Genomic DNA, 19,336 nt, shown 5'->3' on the forward strand with positions numbered 1-19,336 from the left:
CGGGAACGAAAATTGGAAAGATTTGGAAGAAATTTTGTTCGCCGGCTTAGTTGGTGTTCTAACCATACCATGTTACGATTCATCGGTAGTAGATGGACGGATCGCCACAATATATTTCCCGTCTGTCAGTTGCATATATTCTAGCTTAAAACATGTAAAATAAACGATATGCATAGCGGTATTCGTGCAATATATCATACTTGGACATATTTTTGCACATTATAAATATTCTGAACATTATTGTATCTTGAATTTTCATACGCATACGTAAACATCGGTAATACAATAGCGATAATGAAAATAACGTTTGAAATACGATATAGCGTATGAAATTATCTGATTAATTTTTGAAATCGTATCACGCGTTTATTCTATATCTTTTCGTGATAACACTTGATACTTTAACTGAAAATTATCTGTCCTGCATATTTCACGATAAAAACACATGTATTGTTATTTTAATGTAGGGACGAAGAGGATGAAAGTAGAGATAAAATTTCGTGATGTTCGATACCTTGTCGAAGTGCTGACATTTTTCTAAAGATTTGAATGCCGATCCCTGTTAACAAAGTTTTCCCTTCTGAGTAACCTCAAAGGATTCCACGTAGGAGAGAAATATCCAAAGAGAGAACAAAAGATAAGCGAAAGAGAAAGCTTTTTCGTGCCGTGGGCAATTTAGATTTTGTCGAACGGCTTTGAGCGAAGTGTCGACCCTAATTCTGTGACCCGCAGAAACTTTCGGGTTTACCTAAATTCTCAGGCGCTCAAAAGTTTACCCCGGCGAAAATGTCATAAAAGAAAAAAGGAAACAAAAACATGACGCTAAGATCTACGCACTTGACTTGACTAAAATATGGAATCGGTGTTCTTACTTGAAACAAATTTATATTCTTCCTTGGATTATCCTATGTCATTTCAATGATCGAAGCTTCTATACCGTTTCCATTTAACTACTCAACTGAATAACTACTTAAATTGAAAAGCGGGTCGTTTCTGTTTCTTCGTTGCAGACAGAATACGAATTGAATTTACTTTAAAATCAAACATAAAATATCTCGTTTATTTAAAAATGCCTTCCACGTTTACACTTTATTAAATTTGTCTCCTTCTTTCGTTCCTTTCCTCGCAGTCTCTCTGCCTCTTACGTTTATTCAAAAGACAAGGTCCAAAGTATAAGGACATCATCTTCGCGTTAAAGAAAGTTGCACATTTTTCGTTTGAAAACCGGCCGAAATTAGTCTCGTCGATAAAAGAGTCTTTTTCTCGTCGTTAATGCATGAAAGAAGTGACGCACTCGCAAAAACCCAAAGGAACAATACATTCGTTACGCAACATCACAGCCGTTCAAACGTCACGACAAAGAAGAAGAAAAAAAAGGAAAATCTCAAAGCCGAGCTAAATGTCAACGTTGTTTCAACTAAAATTGCCGCTATTAACAGTTCCTTTGGCGAACATTTCCGCTCACTTTTTTCTTGCTTTGTCGTCGATACTCTCTCGTGCAGAATACACGATTCCGCGTGGAGCAAACATCGTGCAACGAAGGAAAACTTTGTTCAACAGTTGTGTGGATTTTACGGCGTGCAAGACGCTCGCATCCTGTGTGTATTCAACAAGCGCAAAATAATCACGCGTGCTGCAAAATTGAAGAATTTCGAATGGCGTGCAGCACCCACGTACCTGTTATAACGACTTCAAACATTTGCCTTCCATTCTGATCTTCATTCCTGGAGTGTTTGCATGATTACTCGCGCGGAGGTACAGATGTAAACATTCGTACTCAATTTCGCTTGTCGATGAATTTTCAGACGATTTTTAACAGCACGTAAAATAAATGGTATTGTTTGGCTAACAATCGACAGTAGTATCAATGGAAAATCGAATTCTCTCGTGATTAATGTCCTGTTTTTTTTTCTTTTTTTTTTCTTTGTTATTTCTAATCAGTTTGATTATTGAAAAATTCGCTTTTAAAATTCTTTTTTTGTCATTTAAACGATTGGTATTACAGTAACTTGTGAAAGAATCGAATTGTCTTTTCAATGATATTCTGTTCGCCTTTGTTTTTGTTTCTTCGATTTTTAAAACAACGTGATAAAAGATTTTGTTTTGTTAACCGTTTCCATTAGTTATTGTAATAATGACATGTTTTATGAGCGCAGGCCACGCAAGAATACTTCGTTGCTACGATAAAATAGTATTCCCTTTGTAAACATATAAATAGCTATTTCATGCTACTTTCTGCTTTTTCAAAATAGCTAAGTTTTATTTTAAATAAACTGGTTTCCGAATTCGAACCAGCCTTCTTCGTATATTTTTCTGAATATTTTAGAATATAGTATACTTTCATATTTTCTCATGTTACTTTCATATTTTCTCATGTTACTTTCATAAAAAATAAATAAGCTAGTTTAAAGTTTCTACGTCAAATTTCAGTCAGTTTTAAAACGAAAAATATGTTACTTTCAGTTTAAAAAAAAAACTCGGTTAAAAACAAGCATACACGTTCTCAAGTCAATTATAAATCCGCATGAGTTTGTCTAATACGTTATAGCGGCATTCTACTTACTCGATGCCAGTGTAGAACCGGGCAATTTCCATTTGACTTGTGCCTGACCACGAACGGGGTCATGCTACTTGTAGCCGGGCAATGAAGCGCACCAACTTTCTGTCGAAATAAAGGAACATATTTTACGTTAATTTATAAATATTAAAACAATAGAAAAAGAAAGATATTATTCAAAATATCATTAAAAAACATTAACGAGTTTTGATTGTAAAGTAAAACTAATCTTACTGCTTGTTAAAATCTAATATTGATAGAAAAATGAAATAATTTATTCTATACTTTATAAAACGTGGCTATTACATTTTTATATCGTTACTTCTTTTAAAAAGTAAATCGTATCGTATTTAATATCAGCGCTGATTTATTGTGATATATTTTATTGTCTATAAATCAACGTCAAAGATAATATGTAAACTTCGCGAGAAGCCGATGGTCAATTCGGTGAAAAATAACTTGAGTTATAAAGATGTATGTAATTGTCTGCCGACTATCGAACTAATCGAACTTTCTTTTCATAACTTCGAAGATGAAAAATATTACGAACGAGAAGTCGGGGTAACAAAGTGCATCAGATCGCACGTTTACGACGTCGAACCAACTGACGAATTATTCATACGAGAAAAAATATATCGCGCGATATATTATTCTCAATTTATCGACGAAAGGCGCGCCTTCGTGAGAAAGGAACTGCGGCCATCATTTCTGAAGTAGCAATATCGAACTGGCTCTTTGTGGACACGTAAAAATACGGTCGCTGGCTGCGTGATGACAGTTCGATTTCCTATTCCTCTTGGCATGCTCACCAAAATGCGTGCACGAAGAGATCCATCGATCTCTGGAATCGTGGCCCACTATCCTGTGCCTGTTTTACGACTCTTAAAGGAAAGAAGCACTTTTTGCTTAATTCGAAATTGGGACTATCAGTCATCAGAGTGTCACGGTATTTTTCAGTTTCCTCTTAAATACATTTACAGTACGTGCTCGGAATTTCTAAATACGTATTACTATAATATCGTGAAGTTAAGAAAATGTATCGATTATCGCGAAGTATTACGATAATCAGAGAAAAACTAGAGAACTGGAGCTAGAAAATTCTGAGAAATCCCTAAATTATTTTATATATTTGCATTGGTATTCTAAGGGAACAATGCTTTTCGTATTGAATTTTAACTTCAATTCTGTATCATATTTCAATAATGATTAATTTACAATTTCATTATAATATGCAGTAATGAAATTATCGAGGTTGAATGAGAGCGTGAATGAGAAATCTATGTAAATCAATCTCACTTTATAGCCGGTAGGCAAAAGTTAATAAAATACATATATATGTAAAAATGAAATTAAAAGTAGAAGCGAAAAGGATAAAATTAGTAGAAAATTTTAAAACTAATTTTATTACAGACCTTGCTGCATAGTCAATATTTCGGAACACGAACATACCAGATCTCTGAGGAAGATAAATCCACTCTGTCCTTCGTCTGTGATTTTAGTTACGATAGTTATTTTTATTTTAAAGTTACGAGAGGGTGTAAAAAATTGTATACTTCTTCTATGGTAAAGCGAGTATATCCTAGAAATAGCAACCTTGTTTAGTACGAACAACGTGTCCGAAGAAATACGGGAACTGTGATCCTTGTTCTTCTCTATTTCAGAACTTTTAGACTACGATAAAGAAAATTTTTGTAACTCTAGAACTACGAAACTCTGGAGAATATCTTCTGTACAGTATACGCATAAATCCGTTGTGACTTGAGGCACATTCTACAATTTTTCAAGTCGATGAAACAAAATATATGTATAATAAAACGGAGATCGACGAAAAAATCTCGATCGGAGGTTGTAACAAGTTGTAAATAACGTTTATTCGAAAGTCCAGTTACTGTTACAAATAAATACGAAATAATTCACACTTCGGTGAGTAATAATATTTATGAAAAAATCCGATTACTGATGCAAATAGACGCGAACGAACAATTTCCACCTCGATCAGCAATAATATCTCAAAATTCAGTAGAAAAATTTCGATCGTCCTATGGTCGTAATTCTCTGTGATCTCAAATTGAAAAAGAGTGAATCTCCTGCAAACAGCATCTGGACTTTGTTGAACTGGAGTTCGCGAAAGCAATTCCACGAGAACAGCGAGATTGCAGAAAAAACTTAACGCATCAAGAAAAATGTCTGAAAATCTTGGTAATATACTATACGATCTATTTATTCAGAAATATTAGAAATTAGGATTTCCAATGATTTCTATCCTATATGACGAGTTTATTGATAGATGGATCTATTTGCAATGGATTAAACAGGAAACGATGGTTATATAAATAGATAATTAACTAAGTAAATAATTCTCAACTCACAACTAATAGTTTACAACTCATGACAACTTGGCGACTCAACTCTCGACTCCTCACAACTCGACTCTTAGTTAACGACTGCCGATTAATTCGTCTTTCTCCCTTTAAGCGTCCCTTTGCCTTCCTTCATCCCCCCACCACGTACGTGTTCCGCAACCGTCCGCGATCATAATCATTTTCCGCGTAACTATTCGACCGAAGGACCGACGACACATTGATGGCCCGCTTGGCCCATTGAAGTTTCCCGACCTTTTCGGCCTGTCGGCACTTAGGCTTTCTCGCAACATTGTTTATGGCTCACCCGATATTTCTTAGGCAATCTGTCCACGATACTACAATATCCATAGACGATACCAACATAATACAGGGAAACGAAAAGCTCGTAAAGATGAAAATGAGAATCGGCAGTAATAAACCTCGTGATTTTATTCTTCTTTTCACTGAGAAATAATAAAAGAGAAATCCACGTAAACAGTTCAGTTGGGAAATTTAATTGTTTCGATCGACAAGTAATCGGAGAATCAGCAAAAACGAAGCATCGCAAGAATAAAGTCTCTCGGAAGTCGGGCCCTTGGAGCTTGATTTATCTCCAGAGTGCAGTTGATAATCAGTTCCTGGAACGCGTGGAACTTGGACAGAAGCGTCTGACCACTGTCCCCTAGGCATTTATTCGTTTGGCCGCTCGGCCGAACCCGCGCACGACCTTTTAGAGTCTCTAAACCAACAAATGGAATCCCACTCCTTGCTCTTGCAGATGTTCCCTTTCGATTCTCCTTTTCCGATTCTTGTTTTTACCCCGAACAGAACGCATCCGGATTCCGACATAATCAACACGGAATCGCGTACTTTCGCGGCCCGCCTTGCTGTTCGTCCTCTTCACTTTGTCAATCGCCGGCATTCCGCGACACCGATTTTTAATCACTGTCCTGTCGATAGACTGTGAACTTTTATGCAACTTCGTATCTCTGAGAATATACTTGAAGAAACAGAAGCTCGGTACAAAATTGTTTTACCTATTATCAGTATTGCAGTATCGTAAATATATAATATATTAATTATGATTTATTTACAATGAATGGATTGTACAGATGTTGATTAAACAGAAGAACGATGGTTGTTTAACGTGAACTAATCACAATAACGTACCATAATCTAGACAATTCAATAGTCAATTCGCAACTCTCGTCACAACGGATCCAACGATCTCTCTCTCTCTCTCTCTCTCTCTCTCTCACGCGGACCACCCTCTGTCGACGTCGATGGCAACACTATCTCGACAACGCAACTCGCATTCTCTGACTTCTCGATTCACACCCTCTGGCTTCTCCACTGACACTGACCGTTCTAGAATCCCTTTGTCTTTTCTTAGGTCTACCACGCACGTGTTCCGCAACCGCTCGTGGCCAAGGTCACGTAGGGTTTTTCTACGAAACTATTCGATCGAAGGACCGACGGCACATTGATGGGCCCGACGGCGCCTCGGCTCTCGCGACATTCTTTATGGTTTACTCGATATCTCTCAGGCCTTTTGTCCACGATACTACAGTATTATTATTGCTTAGTATTATGGGAGGCGCTATACTTTGAGCATCTTGCGTGTTTCTTCGTACTGCGTGCATTCTGTGCAATTTTCTACCAGCGAGTCTCCTATACTGAAAGCAAAACTCGGTAAAAAATTGTTTTACTTGGCAAATTTAACGGAAAGCGCTATACTTTGGATATTTTACACTGCCAAATTTCCCATAAATGCGCAATACCTGCCACTTAACGATCAGCGAAATAAAAGAGAAAGAGTTTCAGTGAAATAAATTTCCTTGTATATCGAAGCTTAACTCTTCGGTCGTGTTGAAAATATTCTATTATTCCAAGGATTGGAGTGACAAACGACTGGTTGTAATGAAACTTTAATTAAAACCGTTGAATGGACGGGATGGAAGTTGGTTTCCATTACAATGAAATGAAACATTTGGACGAACGAGTGCACCGGAGCTGTGCCTGACTTGACAAGCAGAATAAAACTGTAGGTAAGCGGGCAAGAAAAATGTGACTGTGTTTGGGCAGATGACCGGAATAAAATCTTGCGTGGACGGATAACTGTGTCAGAACCGCGTCTAATCGAAATGATAGAATAAAAATGTGCCTGAAAGGACAAGAATAATAGAAGCCTGTTCGATTGGATGGATAGAACAAAACCATAGCTGGAGACTGGTAAAATCAATGCAGATAGTTCTCGTATCTGTATGTTATGCGTGCTGCAACATGTATCAGGTTGTCCGAAAAGTTTCTTTCGTTTTATAAGGAAATAATAGACGCACAATGTTTTCTTGTTTTATATCAGTTTATTGAATTATGCACGAACGTAATAATAGAAATACAACGAAATCGATCATACTTAATTCAATAAAATAATATAAAACAGAAATTGTTGTTCATCTATTATCACCTTATGAAACGAAAGAAACTTTTCGGACGACCTAATATTTCACGCGCGCGATTTTTCTCAAATGTTGCCAATGATTAAGTGTCTAATTATCGTTCAATTCTTACTTATCCTTCGTTGGCTCGTCATTAGACAGGCAAGAAATGCTTGGAAGTGGAATCGAAATGTATATGACAATGGAGAAACCAACGTCAGCAATAGATCGAAATTTCCTAAAGCCGAAATTTGAAATTGAATGAACCGAAATTGTATGTACGTAAGGGATATTTAAATTTTTTCGTCGAGGAGTGTTGAGATTGACTGATAGAGGAACGGGTGGATGAATTTGTAATAGAAAAATATATTGAAATAAATATTGGTATAAGTACAGGTATAGCGTATGCTGATCCAAATCCTCACTCTTTCAGCGTTACAATACAATGGCAGAAGGATGATAGGGGAGCACGTTCGTATATTTATAGCAAAGGACATTACCGAAAAGTTAACCTTGGTGTGTAGCTCTAGCGCTTTTGTTTCTAGACCTTGTAACCCAAAAAACAAAATTTATATTCAAGGGCACGATAATATGGACCTCTCCTTATTTTCAATTCTTTTCACTAAATTCCATTCTCCTCGTAACAGCGGTCTCCAGGTCACGGATATACGAAGGAAAAAGGTGTAGAATTTTTCTTGAAATAATTACTTCAACAAGGGGCAAATGCAAATTGCGTGGAACGCTTCGAAAGCGATTAATGTTAAACTAATTGATAAAGCCGAGTTGACGTCACCGGCGAACGTTAATCATCCATCGTTGTTGCATTCCGAGCATTTATGAAAGTTTATTCCCTGTATTGTTTTACGTATTTTCACGAAATTAGCTGAAATTACAACCACGATCGCTTGCTCGCTGTTTCTATTAAAAGTTTCTCTCCGTTATTCTCCGATATTTTCTTCCTCTAACGAAAGAAAATTCTGCCCATTCTTCTTCTTTGTAAACGACCTTACAAAAGCGCGAATGTTGTGCACGAAATCCTATCTTTTTCAGATAATTGAAACAGATATGAAAATTACGTGCAAAATCACGCAGAGAATTTTCAACGTAATTTTGAGAATCGTCCATTATAATTGAGAGGTTCGTTTCGAAACCAGATACCAGCTTCATTGTTGCGTATGGTTTACATCTTGAAGAAGCATTTTGCTTTCGCCATGGTAGCTTTTGTTCTTTCCTCTCACGTCAACGTCAATAAAGTTGGCCTGCGTGACGCATTTACCATGCAATATTCCGCATACGTGAGCGGGCTTTCGGGATCGTTTCAAGCTTCTCCTTTCTATTTCAATGATCTAGCAAGCTTCGCGTAAACAAGGCGCAGAATTTCGAACACGACAGAAAATGTTCTTTTCGCTCGTAATTTGTAGGGAACTTCTCGCAAAGCTATCGAACCTTTGGCGAGCAGCTGGTAAATTTTATTAGAACAATTTCGCGAAATGCAATTGAATTTTATAAATGACGCCGTTGCGAAACTGGGACGAATAAAAATGGAAACAGTCGATACTGGGTCAGTGGAATACTCGGTTTCTATTTGCGTTTCTAGTTAAGCACCGATGTAACCGAATTTAAACGAACAAGGTACCCGCACCGACCTGGCCAGTCGCCTTCAGATTCTGTTTATCCATCCACTTCTCACGTACTCCAACGCTTAATTAAAATTCTCACCTGCCGGAATCAAATTGATTAAATCGGAAATCCTAAATTGAAATATCTGGGCTGAAATGAATTATGGTTTTCGACGAGCGGTCCGTGTCATTCGATTTCATTCTTTAATTTACGAACGCGATGATATCCGTACCGTGTAATCACCGCTGCAACACGTAATTCATTAAACGTTCCCTCTGATTTTCAGATTGCATTCCCATTCTTCTCGTAATTTTATATGCAACCGGAGGAGAAAAGGGGGAACGGTGTTGTACGGTAGTTTAAAATTGAACGCCGGGACGAGAGAATTTGAAACTGGAGGTTGGAAGCTTGTCCGACGTGCAAATTAATTTAATTAATTCTGTACCCAACAAAGGTGAATACTCTACTCACTCGTTTGCCTCTCGTTATCGTCTCTTCTTTTTTAATGATTCTGCGATCCGTTTCGATAGAATTCGACGCGAGAGTGTTACGTTTCCAGTTCGAGTCTTCTTTCTATTGTTCTTACGTTCGAAGATATAAACGCGACAAAAATTTCAGTGAAATCGAAATTCTGTAGAGAATTGTAACATTCAACCTTTGAGTTTCAGCGTCTACCAAGTGGCATTATACCGCTTCAATGATATTGTTGCCTGTATTAGCCACATAGAGATCGATTACCAAATAAGTTACAAGAAACACGAAGCAATTCGTGTCGATACTCCATTTGTCAAGACTTATCGTAGAAACTGTTTTTATATTTACAGAAGACACAAGCAAATAAAAAGCACTACAAAGCTGTTTTATTCGGAATTTACTTTCGCAACTTCAATATTGCCACTGGTATACCATTCTCCGTTCTCTAGTTGGTTTTTACTTTCAAAACTTCAATATTGATATTATGTTTATTTTTCACTCTGTAACTCTTGCTTCTAAAGCTTCAACGTTTTCACGCTGTCACGCCATTTCTCGATCCACAGTTAACTTAATCAACTGGATTTTATACATTCGTGCCATACGATACACCTAATATGCAAAAATATATAAATTATCCAACGTACAAATTATTATACAGTATACGGTACAGCGTTATACAGTACAAATAAATTATACAGTAGCTGCTATAGTATTCGGTAGATAAAAAAATGTTCCACCTAAATTCTCCATTTTTTTATATAGATTCATGATTATACCATAAATTCCAAGATACAAAGATACACAGAACGCGCCTCATACCCAAAAATATATAAAACAGATTTTTACGTTTATAAAAATACGAATTTGTATAAATTATTAATACGCATCTATCCATCGATCAATCAAATATCTAATTTGTACTTTAATCTTTCATTTGCAAGCTAATTTACGATTTGTTGAATTATCAGCAAGAGATATTATCGAATAAGCATTCCGGCCAACGAGAGGATACTCGCGGGAGGGAAAAACGGATCAGCAGCGTTGAAAGTGATGTTCCGAATGCACGTGCACGATAACGATACGAAGACAAGATCAGGATGGTTATCCGTTGGAAATCGAAAAGGGGAGTGGTGAACGTAGAACATGAGAACGAAGCAGCGCGAGGTAAGGAAACGGAGAAAGACCCCTTAATACTCGCCACTTTCACAATGGATCTTAGCGATGCGCGGTGGAATAACGGCGAAAAAAGGAGATATCGTTGGAATGAAAGAAGCAACGGGAATGCGATTCCACGGACAAAAGCAACGAAGAAAGGATGTTAAGCGCGTGGTATTCCTGGGAAAGATGAGGCCTTCGTTAGAACATCTCGCTAGTGTTGGAATTCGAGGAAATTTATTTATCAGCTAGAGCTTCAGGTCGTTCGCCTTCTAACAAACTTGCACCTTCCTACGTTCTCGCCTGATAAACGTTTCCCGAGCAACAATCCTGCAAAGAAACGAATGATTCCGAGCTGGTAAAATCGTTCGAACGTTGAAACTGTAGGTAAGGCACGGACTGATACGTTCTTGAAAGATGAACTAAATGAATCGGAAAATTGCACTGCTTTCTGAGGACTTTAATCAAGCGACAATGGATAAAGCGTCGCGATAATTGGATATACTTCTTCGATATAGTTGTCTCCTCAATTGGTTCGACTTCGAATTTCTTGTTATTAAATTTTACACCCGATGGATAATTAATGCGATTAGTAACGCGACTATTTTATACTTCAATCGTCGGAACATCGGCAAAGTAAAATAATATTCAGAATATTCATAAAGAAGGACGTAAATCGGAAATGTATTAACAATTACGAAATAATAATTGAAGATTCCACAGAGAATAAGATAAATTCGTATTTGCAAATAGCGGTGAAATACAATTTTCAGGTGTAAATCGACGCTATCATCGGATGTAATTTCCAACAGATGAACCTTCGATCACCATCGACCCTAACTAATCGTCGTCGATTAAAGGAATCCTTGCCTAACGGAATAACATTCTCCTATGCAAACACAAGATTCAGATCGCAAATTCGTCTCGATTTCAATTTCGCGACTTATTTACCCAGAGACGCGTCTCGCGCGGCGCGTTGATCGAACGTCTCGGTAAAATCGAATTTTCCGGCTGGTGAAGTTTTACAGGCGAATTTAATTTTCGTCGATAATATACCGAAAACGAACAAAGGAAATTTCGAAGGCTGTAACATTTGCGTTCAAGCCCTCGTCACTCCTGTTGAATTAATTTACCGTGTAATAATTTACTGAAACGTTCGTTCCATTTTTGAAGATTAATTAGTATATTCGTTGCAACATGCTGCTCGATGATATTTCTATGATTAATCGCGTGCAAAGCAAGCGAAGCAGAAACTACAACTATTCGAAAAGAATACTTCATTTATTTAATTCTCTTTACTTATGGGGAATTCAGGTTTTACAGAGACCCTTTTTCAAAGATTTCTAAAAAAAAAAAAAAAAACTAGCTCGAATTAAAACCAAAATAGCCACTATACTTCTTTCTAGAGAAGAAATAATACAGTAACCGCGGGAATGAAGATTAACCAACATTACCCTTAAACTAGTTCTAAATCGTTGGTGGAATGTTCTGAATACTGCATGAAGAAACAACGTGTAACCTCTTTCAAACGTGGTTTCGATAAACTCTAAGAAGGATGACACTGATTTCGACCGATTTTATTAGAAAACCAATAACAAATGTTCCATTACATCTATTCATTATTGGTTCATTGGTAAACACCAGTCTCCCAATCAAATACTATATCTTGTACAATTATTTTTTTTATTGCCCTTAAATTTTCCACGCGTTTTCATTCGCAATTGTTCATTACGTATATTGTCACTTTGTTAGAATTTCTACGAAATTGACCCTAAGGCCGTGATAATATGAATTGTAATACGATTCAACAAGAAGAATGTCACAATTTTTACTTCTATTTTTAATATTAAAGAATAGAAATAAACAATATTTTGTTACAGTCGATCGAAACTTAAAGAATATTATCTTAACCCGCGAAAGAAGAAAATCATTTCATTCCCGAATACCCGTGTAATTAATCGACTTACTAAAGAATTTACTTTCTGTAGTCGTGTCACTCTCCTAGCAAACAGGCGATAAGTCTCCAAATGTCACTCATTGCTATCAAAGAAATCATTACGGAGCAATGGCTCCGAAAACGAATGTGACCAACAGGGAAACGATATTCGAGACACAGGTCTTTGAAAATTGCTATTACAATAGAGAGAAACTGAGATAGGACTGCATCTTGGATTAATCAGTCAAGACCTTGTCCACATTAACGCAGACTCTGCATTAAACGATAAACCCTGCCGACTGACGGGGAGAATGTTAGGTAGCAAGTTCTCTTGCTTTCCATACAGATTACAGAAAGCTCGACTCGTTCGGTGTGCAAGGTGTACATACAGCGAACTTCCTTTAAGCGTTCACCCTACTGCGGCAAGCAAGACAGCGCGCGAGCTCAGCCCTTTAACGTTCCACAGAAACACCAACAACACAGTATACTTAATAATTCGCAGTTTCTCTGTTAGGTGATTCAAAAGTTCTATTAATAATTTGGGTCTGCACTTAATTGGTTACGCGTATAATGGCTCAGTTAGCGGATTAAAAATTGGCGGAAATTATTGCCTAATGGCTGTGTAATCGATTCCCTAATCCATGCAATTTGCGCATCGGATTGCGTTGCGAAGCGAAGGATTTCCAACAGACGTATCGAAAATTATTAATATTTTACGCATCGATAGAAAATTACGTGTCTACCGTACGTAGAATGAAATATTCATTTTATAGCATCGAATAAAATTTGTACTTTATACTTTCGATACCATTTCAGATTGATAGAATAATCCAAATACGTCCCATTTATTACACGTTTATTACATTATATGCACTTTGCTATATTTGATCTTTTAATACGGTGTAGTGCAGGAGAAATTTTCGGAAGCTGTAAGAAGAGGTTTGATATATATATATAATACTGTTAAATTTATAATATAATTTATAACAAAAGTTTGATAATGTTATTCTTAAAATCGATCGATACGCTATATGAAATACAGAAGATATACATTTCTTGTATCTGGCAAATATAAGAAAACTTGACGATAAAGAAATAATTATTTTATCAAACGTCCGTTGTAAATTGTATATCATTTTCTTGCACTGTGAAAGAGTTAAAGATACATTTGAATCAAGATTCGAATACCAACGTATTGTCAAAATTGCTTTCAATAGCGATCTGTTGACATATATCTCAGTATCCTATTTGCTGGGCTGTGCTATGAAGGCATTCAACGCGTCTGGTTATATAAGGCGCTATTCTACTTACGCAGTCAGGTATTATCGGATCATTTCGAATTAAATGGGCCAACAGCTCGACCATTTATACAAGAAATTTCATGCAGCTATATGGTCTGCTAATATATCGTCCGTTTACATGGATTTACCATAACGCATTTCATTTCAGTTAATTTCAATTCATGTAAACCTATTAAATTGAAACTATTTCCGACAAAATTGGTACCAGGATAAAATTTCATGAGTCAGTTATTATTAATGGCACGAGCTTTTCATAGAGTACGACTTTATACAGAAAGAGATAATTCAAAATGAAATATTCCTGCGAAATACGGCGTTAGAGTCTCGAAACTTTTTCTGCGTAAAAGATATGTTTCCAAGAAAGTACCGGTTTTACAGAGAAAAGATATCAAGCTTTGAGTACAGTCTACGGTAAAACGATAGAAAAGTTCCAAGTCCAAAGAAGATGGAAATTATCTTTGAATATTTTGCTAGCGGACTTCGTGCTATTGAATATCCTATCGTGCGAAGAATTCGGTAAAACGTAACCGAGGAATTTAGTAGAATTTTGGTAGCTATCGAGGGTCAGGTAAATTTTGTAAAATAGAACGAACAGACGGAGGAGACTACAAAAATTTTCTGTGACATAATGATAAAACTATTGTAATTTTAGAATACCCGATGTAGATATATGGATAAGTTTATAGATACGAGAGGCGATATTCGAGATAGGAAAAGAAGTGGCAAGCACTTAGAAAAATTGGCGACGATACTAAAAAGCCTGTAAGGTGAAACTGGATAAAAAGTCGAGAGGTTCGGAAAGTTAAACATTTTGACGAGCAATTCTGTACCTCGAATTTAACGTTCCTCGTCGCGGTATCTCGACAGTATTTCCTAGTTCAAATAGTCTGCTTTCTCTGCTTCAATTTCTTTGAAAAAATGTTTTTTTCTTCTTGTAAAAGAAAGAATAATTAAAATAATTACGAATTACCAGACTAGTCTTCGATATACACATTTTTGGCATTCGGAATTTGGAATTTTTGGAAAAGCTACGTATCTTCTTACTTTAAAAATAGCTTCGATTTTAAATTCTACGTAAAAATACAAACGAATTCTCCTAAACACGCCTCGAACTGTTCTTTCCGGAAGCTTAAAACCTTCCTCCGGAGATTCTCAGTAAAACGTATTCTGTTTACTTCAGCATTTCTCGTTCAATTGGACCAAAGATTGCAGATTCTTAGAAAATATTCGATCGCGTTTACCAAAAACTTAATCTCAAACGCCTTTCTATCGCGCCTCTAATGCTCATTGTCGGAGCTATGTTATTTTTTGCGAAATTTCATACGGAAACTCTCATTTTCACACTGCTGCTGGAACGACCTCCGTGCAAATTCAATTTATCTTCAGTGTGTGCGACATACATTTGAACAGCCGCACTTCGGTATAACCGTAACAGTTTCAGTAAAGAAAAAACTCGACTCGAGCTCCGGACGTATACAGCAGTTGGAACGATGCACATTCCAATCTGAATTTATTCCAGGAAACGCGGATCGTTTTCGAGACGTGTAACATTTGCATCGCGATGCAGTGGCAGACTCAAGCTCTCGTATTTTGTTACAACTTGCGATTGCCAAGCTGCAAGGAGAAGAAAACGAATCTCGGTTATACCTTCTGAGTGAATTTAAAACAGAGTGAAAGTTATCTAAAAAAATTTGTAAATCCGCGCAAAATATTTCGAAGCAGTAGATTCGCTCGTAACAATGATGTACTTTGGTAGGCAAACCGTATAAATCGTGATACGAGTAATAAATATTACTTGAATAATGGAAAGAATGATAAAAGAAAAAATAATAGAAATTTAAATATATTCGACGATCACAGTTTCGATTACTTGATATTACTTGAGTTGTTTCGTTCGCATTTTTAATTATAGAAAGTTACGTGATCCGATTCGTAGATATAATATCTTGATTCGAAGACGAGAACTCAAGATGTTTGAAAACAAAGATTCAAAATATTTGTCAAGATCGAAAGATACACAAACTATTAACGCGAATCTACCATAAAACAGTCTGAATAGCCCCACCTTTTATTAATTTGTTAATCTTATTATCTATTTGTGCGTCTGCGATTAGTGTCCAACTTGTCAAGCAAACGATTGACTTAATTTCCTATGCTTATTCGTATGTATCGTAAACGTTAAGATTAAAAAACGTCAAAATATTCGTAAGATGATCAGGTTTCAGGTATTTCAGCTGTTTCGATACAGTGTATGGCATCTTAATATTTAACAAGCTTTGCTGTTATAGAGTACGCGTATGCTATTGAATTTTACTAGAAAAAAAAAAAAAAAAAAAATGAAAAATGTCAAAAGCTTCGAACAGCTTTTCTATAGCCAGCGACTCTACACGATCCAATTTAGAATTTATTAACGAGTTTTTATTTAAAAAGAAGGCGCAAACCAATTTTCACCGATGAACATCGGCGAGCATAGAAGATGGTAAATTCACACGTCAACTCTAGTGGCTTCAATTTGATCAATATTTCGTGGAGAAATAAATTTCGATTATGTAGATGGCACCTTAATTACGCGGCAAGTTCGTCTGCTTTCTGCCGCACATTTCCCTTAATTATTGTTATTATTAATTTATACGTCATTATTAATTATACGGACGAATATTGTACGAGGACTGCTGTAGATATTTCTTCGCAGTTTACTGGATGCTCAAATATGTGGCACGGGGAACGAAAATCCGAATCCTCTCTGTACATAGATGCAAACAATGCTGCATAACACGATACTTTATATCAACTTGACAATTATAGGAGCGCATCGTAAGGCTGTAGGAAATCCTAGTCGCTCTTTAGATAAACAATATTAAAAAATTTACATTATATTATTTTTGAGATATGTATAATTTTGTGTGCTAGACTAGATTAGCGGCGTAGTAGTGACGCAGGTATGCGAATATGAATGTGTGGAAGTATATGTGTGCGCGGCGTCTCCAGAAACAGACGAATGTAACTGTTCCGTTGTCAGTGTGGTGTGGAAGATGGTGAGACAAAGAAAGCGCTGAGACGCGTGCAAATGTACATCGACGAAGATGCTGGAAATCGTTATTAAATAAATCTAAAACTATTTTAATATGAATTCCAAGTGTATCCTTAGTGTTCTTTTACTTTTATTTCGGCAATTAAGATCCACGATTCTCAACAATTATAATATAATATATGTCATATTATAGAATATAGTAAAAAGTGCTAAAAAATTCTTAAGGGAAATGACACAGAATCAGGTATTTGTTTTATGTTATTTGTAATATATTTACTATCTATCAGACATGAGAATTGGGTACGAACTAAGATAAGATGATGAAATCAATTGAGTCGAACGAGGAGAATTCGAAATCTCAAAGTCTGTATCCTAGATAGTAAATCTGTATTCGAAATCGACTTGAGATTATTCCTAGTCAGACATAATTTAAGGAACTGAACTAGTAAAAAGCAGCAGGGTACGAAACACAAGTTGAGAAGTTGCAATAACGAAACATCAAGGTATTCGTGATTACAGTCTCGTGACGCACATTAGAAGCCACCTCGAAGTCAAGAAACACAAATTCGTACAAACTACAAGATAGAGGGACATCGTTGGACAACTCAAAGCACGGGGAACTTCTCTAGACATGACCCGAGGTCGTTGAATCTATCTGGAAAAGCGACAACGACGAAGAGCATTGACTTCTGTATCCGCGAAGTTGCCAGATACATCCTAGTTAATCCAGAGCTCGAGAAACCTCAATAGAACGGAAGCTTCTAAGATCTATCCCGGAAATCCATGTCCTACGGGCAATAAAGTTCGCTGTATCCAATTATGGGATCAAGAGATCTCGATTTTTACATAGTCTAGCTAATCACGAGTCCTAAAACCAGCGAATCCGATAATCGAACCAGCACTCGTGAGATTCATCTTGAGCATTTTAGAAGTCGAAGGATTACGAAAAGCGTTTCATATGGATATCGCGTTTAAGTGGATGTTTCAAGATGTGGTCGACCAATCAATCATCGAAATGTCGAGGCTATACAATATCCATATTTCAAAGGCTATAAGGTTCACTACGTCTACGTAGTCGTGAGATCGAGAAATCTCCATCTCTAGAATACTTGGGTCATGAGATGTACCCTAGTCACGAGACCTAAGAACCGGCGTCCGTATAATCGAGACTATGAGAGTCACATCGAGGATCCTGAAAATTAAGGGTTCGCGAGTTCCATATTCACGAGACCGTGAAACTTGTGTGAAACAGTCACGTGGCCATAGAGACGTGCTTCCCCTTTAGAAACCAAAGACTCAACTCCGCTTATTTTCTTAAGAGATACGTTTCGAGACTATTACGAGTCGTTGTAATTGTCATTTCATTGTATTTGTCAGAAAGCTACTTACTATCTACTATCTAAGAAAGCTACTTGTTGGCTTACTATCGTTCGATACTACTTTCGTTCGATGTCTACCTTATTTTAATTTTGAAACAAAAGTAGGTAAAGTATCTCGCTCGTGATGTTGAAGGGAACTCTGATTTTATGTGTATATTTTATGTTGCGTGTTCTTGGACGGATTCTTCGACGACTGGAATGGAAAAGTGCAGAAGGAAACGAGAAAAAGTATAACGAGCAACCAAGGAAAGTTTTTACAAGTTTCACAGCGAGAAATGGAGCGACAAGGTGTCGATGAACGATACCTCCCCCCACTGCAACGCAATCGTCAGGTTTCTCAGAATTTACGACTGTAAGAACTGCGACTATCTAACGTGCGAATGATCGTTACCCTCTTGATTGTTCGATTTAATGTTTCCTTTAATTTATCAGATTTAGCTTTTAACGCACTCGATTTAGATATCCTGTCACAGATTTCAATTTTAATAAGTCGTTTCCTGAAATGGACCCGCCTGTAACGAGTTCTATGTTTTGCTTAATAAACGTTCAACAATTTAGCAGACGAAGCGAACAAAACGTTTAGTTTATCCGTCAACAGTGACAAATTTCATCTGATTAGAGGACCGGACCGACAACGAATTAGCAAACGTCACCGCCTAAAGTAATTCCATGAAAATGTAAAACAGTATTCGAGAGCGGAACGGATTCCAGGAGAAAATATTTGCGGAAATTTAATTCGGATCGAACGTGAGAATGAATTAGCATTTGTTAAAATCGCCGTCCCCGAATAGGATAATCCCGGTAGTTGAACAGGAAAAAGTACGGACACTATACGAACGATACGTTCTAATTTCGGTATAGTCATTTAAGAAACGATTGTTCACCTCAATTTCTAGAAATTGTAAAATTTTACTGCCCTTATAAATAATAATTCGGATATTAGCGACAATTACCTCTGTAATTATAGCTATCTTGGCCAGTGATATATTCTACTTATAAGATTAAATAATAATTGAACATTATTAGAAGATATTATATACGCTTTCTCTGTAATTATAAATCTTTGACTGGTGACTGACAGATTCCACTTATAAAACCCGATA

At 36.7% G+C, this 19,336-nt stretch overlaps 1 protein-coding gene across 14 annotated transcripts in view; it reads right to left on the bottom strand.

Annotated features, from left to right (window-relative positions):
* The window catches only part of LOC122568968 (glutamate receptor ionotropic, NMDA 2B), a 349,490-nt gene that overhangs the window by 261,654 nt on the left and 68,500 nt on the right, over positions 1-19,336 (bottom strand). For all 14 annotated transcript variants that reach the window (XR_006317279.1, XR_006317280.1, XR_006317281.1 and 11 more), the window contains exon 2: positions 2,564-2,662. The gene's annotated coding sequence lies outside the window, so the exon portion shown is untranslated. The remainder of the gene's footprint in view (positions 1-2,563; positions 2,663-19,336) is intronic.

The sequence above is a fragment of the Bombus pyrosoma genome, linkage group LG7 (genome assembly GCF_014825855.1).
Source record: "Bombus pyrosoma isolate SC7728 linkage group LG7, ASM1482585v1, whole genome shotgun sequence".
NCBI classification, from domain to species: Eukaryota; Metazoa; Arthropoda; class Insecta; order Hymenoptera; family Apidae; genus Bombus; species Bombus pyrosoma.